Source organism: Siphateles boraxobius, unplaced genomic scaffold (assembly GCF_051911475.1).
Source record: "Siphateles boraxobius isolate OS27281-9 unplaced genomic scaffold, OSU_SipBor_1 41, whole genome shotgun sequence".
Lineage (NCBI taxonomy): Eukaryota > Metazoa > Chordata > Actinopteri > Cypriniformes > Leuciscidae > Siphateles > Siphateles boraxobius.
This window is the reverse complement of record NW_027509042.1, coordinates 23,728,929-23,742,139: the sequence shown is the minus strand read 5'-3', so window position 1 is coordinate 23,742,139 and position 13,211 is coordinate 23,728,929. Positions and strand designations below refer to the sequence as shown.

The 13,211-nt window shown below is 43.2% G+C and overlaps 1 protein-coding gene and 1 long non-coding RNA gene across 5 annotated transcripts in view; one reads left to right on the top strand and one right to left on the bottom strand.

Annotated features, from left to right (window-relative positions):
• Nucleotides 1–13,211, top strand: part of LOC143706765 (uncharacterized) — a 613,694-nt gene that overhangs the window by 436,095 nt on the left and 164,388 nt on the right. The window lies entirely within an intron of this gene.
• The window catches only part of septin9b (septin 9b), a 171,334-nt gene that overhangs the window by 105,065 nt on the left and 53,058 nt on the right, over nucleotides 1–13,211 (bottom strand). The window contains exon 1 of one of the 4 annotated variants that reach the window (XM_077199009.1): nucleotides 2,483–2,538. The exons of the other annotated variants lie outside the window; for them this stretch is intronic. The gene's annotated coding sequence lies outside the window, so the exon portion shown is untranslated. Of the gene's footprint in view, nucleotides 1–2,482; nucleotides 2,539–13,211 lie in introns of those variants that run through there. 4 annotated transcript variants of the gene reach the window in all.

Genomic DNA, 13,211 nt, shown 5'->3' with positions numbered 1-13,211 from the left:
CAACAACACCATTAGCATAAATATGAAATATTCAATTTTTATGAAAAAAAAAACATAAATGATGATCAAATTTAAATAGGAATTGTTTCTGGATATTGATCTCGGTGTTAGATGCATAATTCTGCCATCTGCTGGTTAGATGTTTTTTGTAGATAATATATTTTTAGCCTTAAAGTGTAATTAACATATACTACCAGCAGAGGCTCCATAGAGATCCATTCATTTTTCTGGATGTGACTTACTGCTCTTATAACAGCTTTTGTTATGAATACATATATTTAAACGTTTAAAATACATTAAATCAGTATTTTTTCAAAGTTTAGAATTATTTTTGTTGTTGTTTGAGGTCTTTTGAAGTATCTTATAAGTATCTATAGCAATAATGCTATATAAATTTTGCAGTAATGCCTAATAAATTTGCAATAATGCCACAAGTTACCACTAAAAGAAAATACTTGATTGCAATTTCATATTATTTCAATAATCGAAATGTATAAAATGATTAACTTTAGAATAAGAAATTAATGTTTAAAGGAAAAAAAAACAGCTATAGGCGGATATGAACAGGAGTGAAGAGTAAACACCTGTGTCAATGTGTGTTTGTGTGTGCGCATGTGCGTGTGTGTGTGTGTGTGTGTGTGTGTGTGTGTGTGTGTGTGTGTGTGTGTGTGTGTGTGTGTGTGTGTGTGTGTGTGTGTGTGTGTGTGTGTGTGTGTGTGTGTGTGTGTGTAATCATGCTCATTCCACTTTTTTTTCTCTAATGCTTCTCTAATTCTCTAATTCTTCATTTATGTGTGAAAAGTTTTAGATTCATGCTGGAATTATTGATTTTATTTCACAATTTCTATAAAAATGCTCTCTTTTGCATGTCACATCGGTTTGTTTGTTTGTGTGTCTCTCTGTGTGTATGTTATGTGTGTGTAGTCATGTTCTTTCCATATTGCATTTGTGCTCTCCTACCATACCTTCATTTGTGTGTGAAAATTTTTAGATTTATGCAGAAATTATTGATTTTATTTCCCAATTTCTATAAAAATGCTCTCTATTGCAGTCACACCTCTGTGTCTGTGTGTGTGTGTGGGCACACATCTGTGTGTGATAATGTTCATTCCACATTGCAGAGTGCGAATTACCCCACCATAATTGGGGGGTACTGCCCCTTCACTTCTTCTATGACCATCATGGTCCACTACCATATCAATCCCCACCGTGATCGCCAAGTGCAACATGTGTTGTGCAATACACATACAAGGTCTAAACATGCGACAAACTGATAATCAGTAGGCTACAGAATATCTCATTCGTTATTATATATCCAAAAGAGAACTGTTTTGATCAACTCCCAAAAGTTAGAAGTTAAGTGCACTGAAATACCATTCTAATTACTAGTAAAAGTAATACCTTTTCAAGAAGCCTATTGCCTATTTCATGAAATATTGATTTGGTTTATTTTTAGATTTCATAAGACCTGGAGGTAAGACCCAACCCTCTCATATACAGAAACCAATTTTCCATTGTAGTCTATGGTAGTCAGTGTCAAATCAACACAATCTTTAATGTTTAACCATACTACCACCTGGGGTGGTAAAGGGGTGGCATGAGGTTTCAGGAGGGGGGCCATGGACATTATTCATAATTTAAAACGCTACGGTTTTCATTGAATGTGTTTTGTTCTCTACACTACATTACACGGAGTGGGAGTCAAATCAGAGATGTAGCTGGGTTTTTGGATGGTGAGGGTCTTAATTTGTGAATTGTGGACCCTTTCTCTGTGTAATCACTATCAACAGTCTGTGTAGTCTATAATTAAATTGTACTTTGTGAAAAAGCAATTCTTTGGGGGGTTTGCTCCCCAGGAGATAAAAAAAGACCCCTCAAATGATGTTTTGAGGAAATATGAACAGATTTAGTCATACGACACACACACACACACACACACACACACACAGTTCGATCGCGCCCGCGTCTCTCTCTCTCTCTCTCTCTCTCTCTCTCTCTCTCTCTCTCTCTCTCTCACACACACACACACACACACACAGTTCGATCGCGCCTCTCTCTCTCTCTCGTCTCTCACACACACACACACACACACACACACACACACAGTTTGATCGCGCCCGCGCCTCTCTCTCTCTCTCTCTCTCTCTCTCTCTCTCTCTCTCTCTCTCTCTCTCTCTCTCTCTCTCTCTCTCTCACACACACACACACATACACACACACACACACACAGTTCGATCGCGCCCACGCCTCTAATACACTAACAATGTTGTTTCTAGATCCGCCCCTGATTTTACCTCACCACAATGTAAAGCTTGAATAAAATTGAGAATTATCTTGCTACCTAACCTTGCTAACTAACCTTGGTAACTAAGGTCCACTTAACTAGCCTCAGTGGGTAAGTGAGATGAGCTATGAAAGAACAAAACACGTTAATAAATGAAGGTTGTAAAATCAACAAGCTAGACGTCAGCTAGCAACTTACATTTATCCATGCACGTCAGCAGCAAACCGTTCTCTATCTCCGTAGCTTCTAGCCACGGTGGTTCAAAATGGTACGGTCCACAATAGGGGTGTCTGAAATCGCTTTACATTAAAATGTTCCTACAGTGAAAATAGGAGTTGACTTGTAGCCTATTGTAACTCTAATTATATTGTTTCACAATATTATAAAAATTATCTGACCCCCCCAAAACTGATATTTCTGTCCCTTTGGGAGGTACTGGGTCTTCATTGGGGGGTATAGTATCCCCTGTAATTCGAACTATGCCACATTGTATTAGTGATCTAGTACCAGGCCTTCATTTATGTGTGAGAATTTTCAGATTTATACCGGAATTATTGATTTTATTTGCCAATTTAAATAAAAATGCTTTCTATTGGAGTCACACATGTGTGTGTGCAAGTGATCATGTTCATTTCACATTGCATTTGTGCTCTAGTACTGTCACAGAGGAGGCTCCCGTACCACCTCCTTTCTGCCACCAGAGGGAGCCTTCTCCGGAATATTAACTATTGGCTCTGAACTCAAATTCCCATAATACCTCTTACCTGGGACTGATTGCGCTTCACACCTGCACTGCATTTACACACACGCATAAAAGACACTTCCACTCACCACTTCTCTGCGAAGTCTTGATTTGCCTTAGTGATCACTTCTGAGCGTTTATCTATTGTCTTGTTTATCTAGTTTGATCTTGGACTGTTTCCTCATTTGTTTGATTGTTATCTGCCTGGCCTGACTTGGACTGTTCTTGGACTTTTGATTATCGCTGCCTGCCCCGAATTCTGCCTGTTGTCTGGATTTTCCCTGCTGTTTGATCTACCTTGCTCAGTCTGCCCTGTTTGACCCCGCCTGTACGACCTTCCTTATTAAAAGCTGCAAATGGATTCTGCTGAGTCTAGAGATTCATTACAAGTACCTGGACTTCATTGCGGTATGGAAATTTTCAGATTTATTCTGGATTTATTGATTTTTTTTGACAAATAAAAAACATTTTTTTTTCGATTTTCCCATTCATTTCAATGTTGACCCCAAAGGCACTGAGTGTGATTTTTTTTTTTTTTAATTTTTTTTTTTTTTTTTTTTTTTTTGACATACCTTTAGAACAACCGAATCAAGCCCAGTTTTTGTGTGTGTGTATAGATGGATAATGTAGAAAAAGTCACAATTTTATGCAACTGAGATGAAGGGAACCATGTTTATTTACTACGAAAAAGTCGACTGGGGTCATATAGATCCCAGGATACATAGTAGGGTTAAAGGGACAATGAGTAGGAATTTCTCCCATCTAGCGGTGAAATTGTATTTTGCATTTAAATGAATTGTGCTCTCCAGCGCCTTGCTTTTTCAATGCGTGTTGCATCTACGGTAGCTGTTATGTACCAAAAAGCTATGACAGGATGTCTTCTAATAGCACTTCGGCGAGTTTTCCTTGGGGTGAACAGGTTTGTTATTTCAAACAAACTGCAAACTTTTAAACTTGCCGGGGTAGTGGCATGCGCCTCTCAGTGGCCTGCTCCTCCGTTTCTGCTGCTTTCAGTTACGTGACGCTGGCTCTGAATGAAAACGTGCTGTGGAAACGCGTTGGCCTAGTACTTTTTGACCCTCTCTGCTATTATAGTTTTCAAGATGGCGGAACGACATGGAAGCCTCCATGGACCTACCCGTCACATATATAAAGATAATAAATTCTTTGTTTACGAGGATAAGTCAGATAATTGGCAGGGGTATTTGCACACCATTGAGGACATAATATGAATAAAAATATTGATTTTAGATAATAAAATACCTAAAAAAACTACACATAGTCCCTTTAACTGCATTGAATGTGCACTTATAGTGTACTTCAAATCTTAAAAGTATGTGTCTTAAAAACTGTACATGCAGATTATATTATATTAATTAAATAAAAGGGCACTAAAGTGTCCTTAGAGCTCACATTCATTTTTTCTTAACAGCTAAGTAGACCTTTAAAAAGTACACTTTGTAATAATGTTAAATTTACTTTAAAGCACATTTTAAATCATTGTTATTATAATCTGATTTTATGACAGGTAAAGTACTTGATTATAACTGTAACTGTTGTATGTTATTAAGTTAGTAGTTAGTATACTGTATTTGAAATGTACTGAACAGCAACTTTATCATTACAAATTAATCATTGCAATTAAATATATGATATACAAGTTTCAGTAGAAATTACATTAAAGTATTTAGTTTACCATAAATAATCGTCAATACATTTCAAATAAAAGTAATTATGGAATTACATTTAAAAAATATGTATTTACGCTCTACTTGAGTGGTTCAAAAAGCACTCTAAAGTTATGCATTTAATATAATTTTAATCTTGAATACATTTTCATTTAATTGCAATTAGCATGCAATGAAGTGCCCAAACACATTACATTCAGTTCACATTTAAGGATATTCTTTGTTATTCTAAGTATATTACTTAAGTGCTCTACACTCTATTCCAATAGTCCCCTTTAGACATTCTACTAACTATAAGTAACTTTGCAATTACATGTCAACCAACTCTCACTAGAGTATTAGAAGATAGGTCAGGTTTCAAGTTATCAGAATAAGTTTGCATGCTTACTTGTGTTACTTATAGTTCGAACGTCTATTGGGGGACCAACACAAAGTGTTAGCAGATTTTAAGCAGTTTACTAATACTCCAATGACTTGTAGTTGATATACAGTTGCAAGGTTAATTTTAGTTCTGTTCTTAGTTCTAAACTCTCAGAGAGTTTAGCATGATAATGGACATGACAATATTAATGTATTTGGTCTTGGTTGAATAGAACTGCTATGCTGCTGCTACTGTTGTTGCTGCTGCTGTTGATTATTTCTGCTGTTGCTGCTGCAGAGCAAGTATGGAGACTTGCTACTGCCAATAGACATAGACATGCTGCTGTGAGCATGTAAGATATGCTGCTGCTGCACAAAAAGCATGCATGATACTACCTTGCATTACCTCTATCTAACATTTCATATGGTGTTCCAGGTATCTTTTTTGTTTTTGTTTTTTTTGCATCATGGCTTAAAGCTAGTGAACGTACTCTGTTACTAACGTAACCTCGGTTCTCTCTAGAAGAGGGAACGAGTACTGTGTAATATCTTACGCTAGGGGAAAACTCTTTTCCACAAGATATTGAAGCCAAAAAAGTATCTTTAATTTTGAATTAATGTAAAACGCGTTGCAGACGGCTCGCATGCCTATTGGCTGCCCTGCGGCAACTGCAGCAGCCTATAGAGAGAGTGTGACGTCAGATCCAATGGGGGCGCTTCGCGCCCACTACGTCATGTCCTGCCAAAATGTCCATGGGCTATAAATATAGCTCGATGGCTGATATAATCTGGTTTTCATCGCCGAAGCGAACCAGCGTGTTGCAGGCACGGCAAAGATACGCAGTACTCGTTCCCTCTTCTAGAGAGAACCAAGGTTACGTTAGTGACCGAGTACGTTCTCTTACGAGAGGTTCTCTCGTACTGCGTAATATCTAACGCTAGGGGAACACAATGTAAAACACAGTGCGTGCTGGGATCCAACACCAAAGTCCCAAGGGCAGGTGCCCGGGGCTCATATAGTGCATAATCACCAGGGACTCACAGAGAGTCTGAGAAGAGAGGCTAGTAGCGTCATTCCCATAAGTAGCATCCTCAGGGAGCTAACTACATCAACCGTGTTCCACACAGTAAGGGTGAAAAATATCCGGCCTGAACTTGGTAACAGTATGGGTCTTATTTAATGCCCATGGGGTAATTTTATCGATCAGCGAGCGATGCTCAAGCGGTTTCAGTATTCTGAGCCGAAGCAACGGGGCAGACCGTACTGATTTTTTTAGAACGACAGTAGTTTAGCCTGTAAGGCGGGGTTATAGAAACCTTATAAATGTAGCGGCTGGCTGGGCCTTGCCGTCCATACATATATCCTGCAAGGTAACCCCGCTAGACCAGGGGTCGGCAACCTATTTGTCATAAAGTGCCATTTTTAAGTTTCCGAGTTCATCACTGTGCCATAACCTATGTTTTTTTTTTAACAATTTGGGAGGAGTAAAATTTACATTTGTGACTTCAACAAGCATATATAGTGCATATATGCATTTTGTTCATTTTCATCTGGAATATGTAAAAGTGTGCTCTCAATCAGAGGGCATTTGTCTCACGATTGGATAGCTTTCCAATCAGAGAAAAAACATGAAGTCATCAGGTACGCATGAACGGAGTTTCCACATGCATCACAGTCATTTTAATATGTATGGAATGTTTAATAGGGACTCTATACACTTGGTTGAAATTTATAGCATTAACTATTTGCAGCGGAACGAGCTTTAAGGTGTCAGTTGGATAACTTGTTTGCTGATGCGCAGTGGTCAGCGCGACCACTCTGACCAATGGTTTGTTAGAGCTGCTAGCTTTCATTGACTTGTGCAGTTTAATACTCACACTTTAATAATATTAATAACTCCTAACTTAATAAAAAAAAAGTTGTTACTACAAGGAATTATTACGTCAATATGTAGATCTGTATATAGGTGGGAGGTAGGCTACTTTATTTGAATGAAATACATACACCCCTCTCGCGCTTGCTTGCGTGCCAGCGATTAACCCTCCGCGTGCCAGTGTTGGCACGCGTGCCTTAGGTTGCCGACCCCTGCGCTAGACCATGCCCACAACGAGGCCATGCCTCTTGTGGAGTGCGCTATGACACCAAAAGGACACTGCAAGCCCTTAGAAGTTTAGGCTAGCGCTATGGCATCAACTATCCACCTGGATAGGCTCTGTTTTGATGTGGCTAGTCCCTTAGCACGGCCACTGAACGAAACGAAGAGCTGCTCAGTCTGTCGGAAAACAGGAGAGCGGGACACATAAGCTCTTAATGCCCTGACAGCGCAAATGAAGCCCGCATCCTTTTCCTCGTTGTACGCCGGCAGGGCAGACAGGGAAATAACCTGAGCCCTGAGTGGTGTGTTGAGGGATTTAGGCACGTACCCGTGTCTAGGTTTGACTATGACTTTCGAGTCATTTGGCCCAAATTCCATACACGTCGCACTTACTGAGAGCGCTTGTAAATCCCCTATGCGCTTCACTAAAGCGAGAGCCATTAGAAACACTGTCTTGAACGACAAATGTTTCATGCTTGACAAATGGGTTGGCTCGAACGGGGCACCTTTCATGGCTTCCAAAATCATAGAAAGGTCCCACATGGGGACTGAAGGGGGTCTGGGAGGATTCAGCCTCTTAGCTCCTTTGAGGAAGGGGATAACCAGATCGTCCTTCCCCAGTGACTGGCCAGTGGCTGGTTTAGTAAACACTGCTATGGCCGCCACATAAACCTTGAGCGTGGATGGGGATCTGCCCTTATCCAGTAACTCTTGAAGGAAGGAGATAACTTCCGTAACCCCACAGTCTGGGGGTGAAAAGCCTCGAGCTTTGCACCAACCAGAAAACACAGACCATTTTGAGGAGTAGAGTCGTCCAGTGGACAGGGCTCTACCCTGCGTGATCGTGTTTAACACTCCCTCCGGGAGGTTAGCGGATACCCGTTGATGGACCATGCATGTAGGGACCACAGCTCCGGGCGAGGATGACAAATCGAGCCCTTGGCCTGAGAGAGGAGGTCTTTCCTCATCGGTATTGGTCATGGGGCAGTGCTGGTCAGCTGCATCAGAACTGGAAACCAAGCCTGATTTTTCCAGAGCGGAGCCAAAAGCAGAACTGAGCATTCGTTTTCCCGTATTCCTTCCAATACCTGAGGCAGGAGCCAGACGGGGAGGAAAGCATAGAGTCGGCAGCGTGGCCAGACGTGGGCCAGTGCATCTCTGCTCTTGGAGAAAAACTTCGGACAATGAGCGTTTTCTTGGGACGCAAACAGGTCTACCTGCCGAGTGTCTCCCACAGCAGTAGGACCGTCTGCGGGTGCAGAGACCATTCTCCTGGTACATTGTTTCTGGACAGTCTGTCTGGTCCCAAATTCAGGTGACCAGGCACATGTGCTGCTCTTAGTGAGAGAAGATTGTGCTGAGCCCAGATCAGGAGAAGTTCCGTCAGCCTGTAAAGGTTTCGGCACCTGATGCCACCCGGGCGATTTATATAGGCCACCACTGACATGTTGTCCAAACAGACCAAGACGTGGTGACATTTTATCTGGGGACAAAAACGCCTCAGCGCATTGTCCACTGCCATCATTTCCAGACAGTTTATCTGGGGACAAAAACGCCTCAGCGCATTGTCCACTGCCATCATTTCCAGACAGTTTATCTGGGGACAAAAACGCCTCAGCGCATTGTCCACTGCCATCATTTCCAGACAGTTTGTGTTGGAGCTTCTCTCGTTCTGACCTGTAGCGTCTGGACCAATCACACACAAATTATTCATTTATATTCATATTCATGTTTATATTATATTCATATCATATTTAATGAATAGTCCGGCAAACTCACTCTCCCAACTAAGATGTGGCCAACTTCCCCTGAAACTAACACCACTGGAAGAACTCAGTGTCCGGTTAGATTGATAAGAATTTTATGACCCTGGAATTCCTGAGAGATGTGACTCTTATGTAAATCATACTCAGAAGGAGATTTAAGCCCTGTTAATCCTATATATATATATATATATATATACAGGTCCTTCTCAAAAAATTAGCATATTGTGATAAAGTTCATTATTTTCCATAATGTAATGATAAAAATTAAACTTTCATATATTTTAGATTCATTGTACACCAACTGAAATATTTCAGGTCTTTTATTGTTTTAATACTGATGATTTTGGCATACAGCTCATGAAAACCCAAAATTCCTATCTCAAAAAAATAGCATATCATGAAAAGGGTCTCTAAACAAGCTATTAACCTAATCATCTGAATCAACTAATTAACTCTAAACACCTGCAAAAGATTCCTGAGGAGTTTTAAAAACTCCCAGCCTGGTTCATTACTCAAAACCGCAATCATGGGTAAGACTGCTGACCTGACTGCTGTCCAGAAGGCCATCATTGACACCCTCAAGCAAAAGGGTAAGACACAGAAAGAAATCTCTGAACAAATAGGCTGTTCCCAGAGTGCTGTATCAAGGCACCTCAGTGGGAAGTCTGTGGGAAGGAAAAAGTGTGGCAAAAAACACTGCACAACGAGAAGAGGTGACCGGACCCTGAGGAAGATTGTGGAGAAGGACCGATTCCAGACCTTGGGTGACCTGCGGAAGCAGTGGACTGAGTCTGGAGTAGAAACATCCAGAGCCACCGTGCACAGGCGTGTGCAGGAAATGGGCTACAGGTGCCGCATTCCCCAGGTCAAGCCACTTTTGAACCAGAAACAGCGGCAGAAGCGCCTGACCTGGGCTACAGAGAAGCAGCACTGGACTGTTGCTCAGTGGTCCAAAGTACTTTTTTCGGATGAAAGCAAATTTTGCATGTCATTCGGAAATCAAGGTGCCAGAGTCTGGAGGAAGACTGGGGAGAAGGAAATGCCAAAATGCCTGAAGTCCAGTGTCAAGTACCCACAGTCAGTGATGGTCTGGGGTGCCATGTCAGCTGCTGGTGTTGGTCCACTGTTTTATAAAGGGCAGGGTCAATGCAGCTAGCTATCAGGAGATTTTGGAGCACTTCATGCTTCCATCTGCTGAAAAGCTTTATGGAGATGAAGATTTCATTTTTCAGCACGACCTGGTACCTGCTCACAGTGCCAAAACCACTGGTAAATGGTTTACTGACCATGGTATTACTGTGCTCAATTGGCCTGCCAACTCTCCTGACCTGAACCCCATAGAGAATCTGTGGGATATTGTGAAGAGAAAGTTGAGAGACGCAAGACCCAACACTCTGGATGAGCTTAACGCCGCTATCGAAGCATCCTGGGCCTCCATAACACCTCAGCAGTGCCACAGGCTGATTGCCTCCATGCCACACCGCATTGAAGCAGCCATTTCTGCAAAAGGATTCCCGACCAAGTATTGAGTGCATAACTGAACATAATTATTTGAAGGTTGACTTTTTTTGTATTAAAAACACTTATTTTATTGGTCGGATGAAATATGCTAATTTTTTTAAATGGGAATTTTGGGTTTTCATGAGCTGTATGCCAAAATCATCGGTATTAAAACAATAAAAGACCTGAAATATTTCAGTTGGTGTGCAATGAATCTAAAATATATGAAAGTGTAATTTTTATCATTACATTATGGAAAATAATGAACTTAATCACAATTTGCTAATTTTTTGAGAAGGACCTGTATATATATATATATATTAGAGGTGGGCATAGATTATTTTTTTTAATCTAGATTAATCTCACTGGAATCTTGGAATTAGTCTAGATTAATCTAGATTAAAATGGCTCATTTGAATTCTGCCGAAGGTATTCAGAATATGTGTGCTACCCAAATAATGACTAAAAGTAAGTCTTTGAGAATAGTTCGCCTCACGTAGGGATGTGAATTTCTGCCAAAAATGCCATTCGACAATAGAGGAGCAAAAGTCGAATATCGTTCACAAAAAAAAAAAAAAAAAACGTACAATTACAATGACAGAAAGGGAGGCCAATTTCATCTTTAGCAATTTGTCATCAAACAAACTGTTTATTAATTGAACAAGTAACAGGTTTTCGTCGGGTTTTTTTTTTAAACATAGTAACTTAGGCTAATTGGAAGAAGAAAAAAACAATAAGCACAACATAGCTCCAGTCCGTTTTTGCATCGCCAAACCAGATGCTCGTTAGATCAAAAAATAATGTCATGTCATAATGATTTTGTGAACCTGCCTTTACCTGCAATAGCCTCCTCCTTTTTAAACAAATTAGTTTCAATCAATGTAACGCAATACACACACATAACCGCGGGATGGCGGGGGCTCAACTTCATGTTAAAAATCACTGATCACAAGATCAGTTCCCTTTCGAGAGGTCTCTCCTATTGCGTAAGTAGCTTACGCTATGGGAAAACTCCTTTTCTCGAGAATATTGAAGTCTTTATGTAAAACGCATTGCAGCTGCACAGCTGACAGCAATGAACGAAGGCAGCTTGGTCATTGGCTGTGCTGCGGCAACTTGCTCGAACCAATGACGGGGCGACTCTGAATGCGCGACCAATGAGCGCGCGTCAGAGCCCGCCAAGATGGGCGTGGCCAAGAGCTATATATTGGGCGCCCCGTCATGAGAGTTCTTTAGATTTAATCTCCTTCAGCGAACACCTTCTTCGCTGGATCCTCCGGATTATTGAAGCTTCGCCGTCGAAAAGCATACCAGCGGGATTTGCTACGAGGACGTCGGCGCCTTCTAACGCGATCCTACTGAGCCATCCGGCGTACTCCTCACGCAAGTATTTACATCTGTTCGCTCTGCGACACTTGTAAAAGAGCAAATTTTCCAAGGCGTTGTTTCAAATGCCTTCCTGCGCGTCGTGCAGAGACCTTCTCCTGGACGGGGATCGTCACATCATCTGCGCTCGCTGCCTGGGCCGGGACCACGCAGAAGCTGCTTTGACCAAGGGCGGATGCCCCGAATGTGACGACCTGGGTCTCTCCGCACTGCGGGCTCGCCTCGCCGCTTTCGCCGTGAGCGAGCCCATCGCCGCCATCCCTCTGTTCGAGCCGCGCACTAAGAAAAAGCGCCGCTCACAGAGGCTTCCTGAACCTGAGCTCAGTGACGTCACGCCGAGCCAGTCTCCGCGTGCTTCACCGCCGCTCTTGCCTTCCCCACCGCCGGTTCAGTTCACCCAGCCGGACCCACACCCCTCTAGCAGAGCGGAGGGCCTTGTGACTTTCGGCGCGTCCGAGGACGACGGGGGAATGGATGACAGCTTGTCAATCGACGCTGCATCGGACGACTGGCCGGGCTCCACTCTCGACCCCGCCCCGTCGACGCTAGCTAGCGCGAGCGGGGGCTCCACCATGGATAGCGAGATTATCCGCGTTCTCTCTAAGGCCGTGGAAGACCTCGGGCTCGATTGGTCTTCTCCCGAAGCCGGAGCCGACTGGATGAGTGGTTTCTGCAGGGGCGCCAGCAGGCCCCTCGGCAAAGGCCTTCTCCCTTCTTCCCGGAAGTTCACGACGAACTCACCAAGTCGTGGAAAGCCCCCCACTCTGCGCGCCTAAAGCCTTCTTTTTCTTCCTCGCTCTCCTCTGTGGACGGCGCGAAGGAAAGAGGCTACGAGGGAACACCGCCCCTCGAGGAGGCCGTGGCCAATCATCTCTGCCCGCCCTCCACCACCGGATGGAAAGCCAAAGCTTCCCACCCCTCGAAGCCCTGCCGCACTACTTCAGCTCTCGCCGGTCGCGCCTACGCCGCCGCCGGCCAAGCTGCATCAGCGCTTCACTCTATGGCGGTACTTCAAGTGTTCCAAGCCAAGCTTCTCCGCTCTATGGACGAGTCTGGCCCCGAACCCGAAGCCTTTAAGGACCTACGCAGCGCGACTGACATAGCCCTGCGAGCCACGAAGGCCACCGCCCAGTCTATCGGCCGTGCCATGGCTAATTTGACTGTTCTCGAGCGCCATCTGTGGTTGACTCTGACTGAGATGAAGGACGCGGATAAGGCGCCATTTCTCGACGCGCCTATCTCCACCAGTGGGCTGTTTGGACCGGCGGTTAAGGGTTTCGCCGAACGCTTCACTGAGGCCCAGAATGCTTCACAAGCTATGCGGCATTTCCTGCCCAAGCGCTCCAGCTCATCGCAGAGCAGACAGAGGCCGCCGCAGCCGCAGCGGGC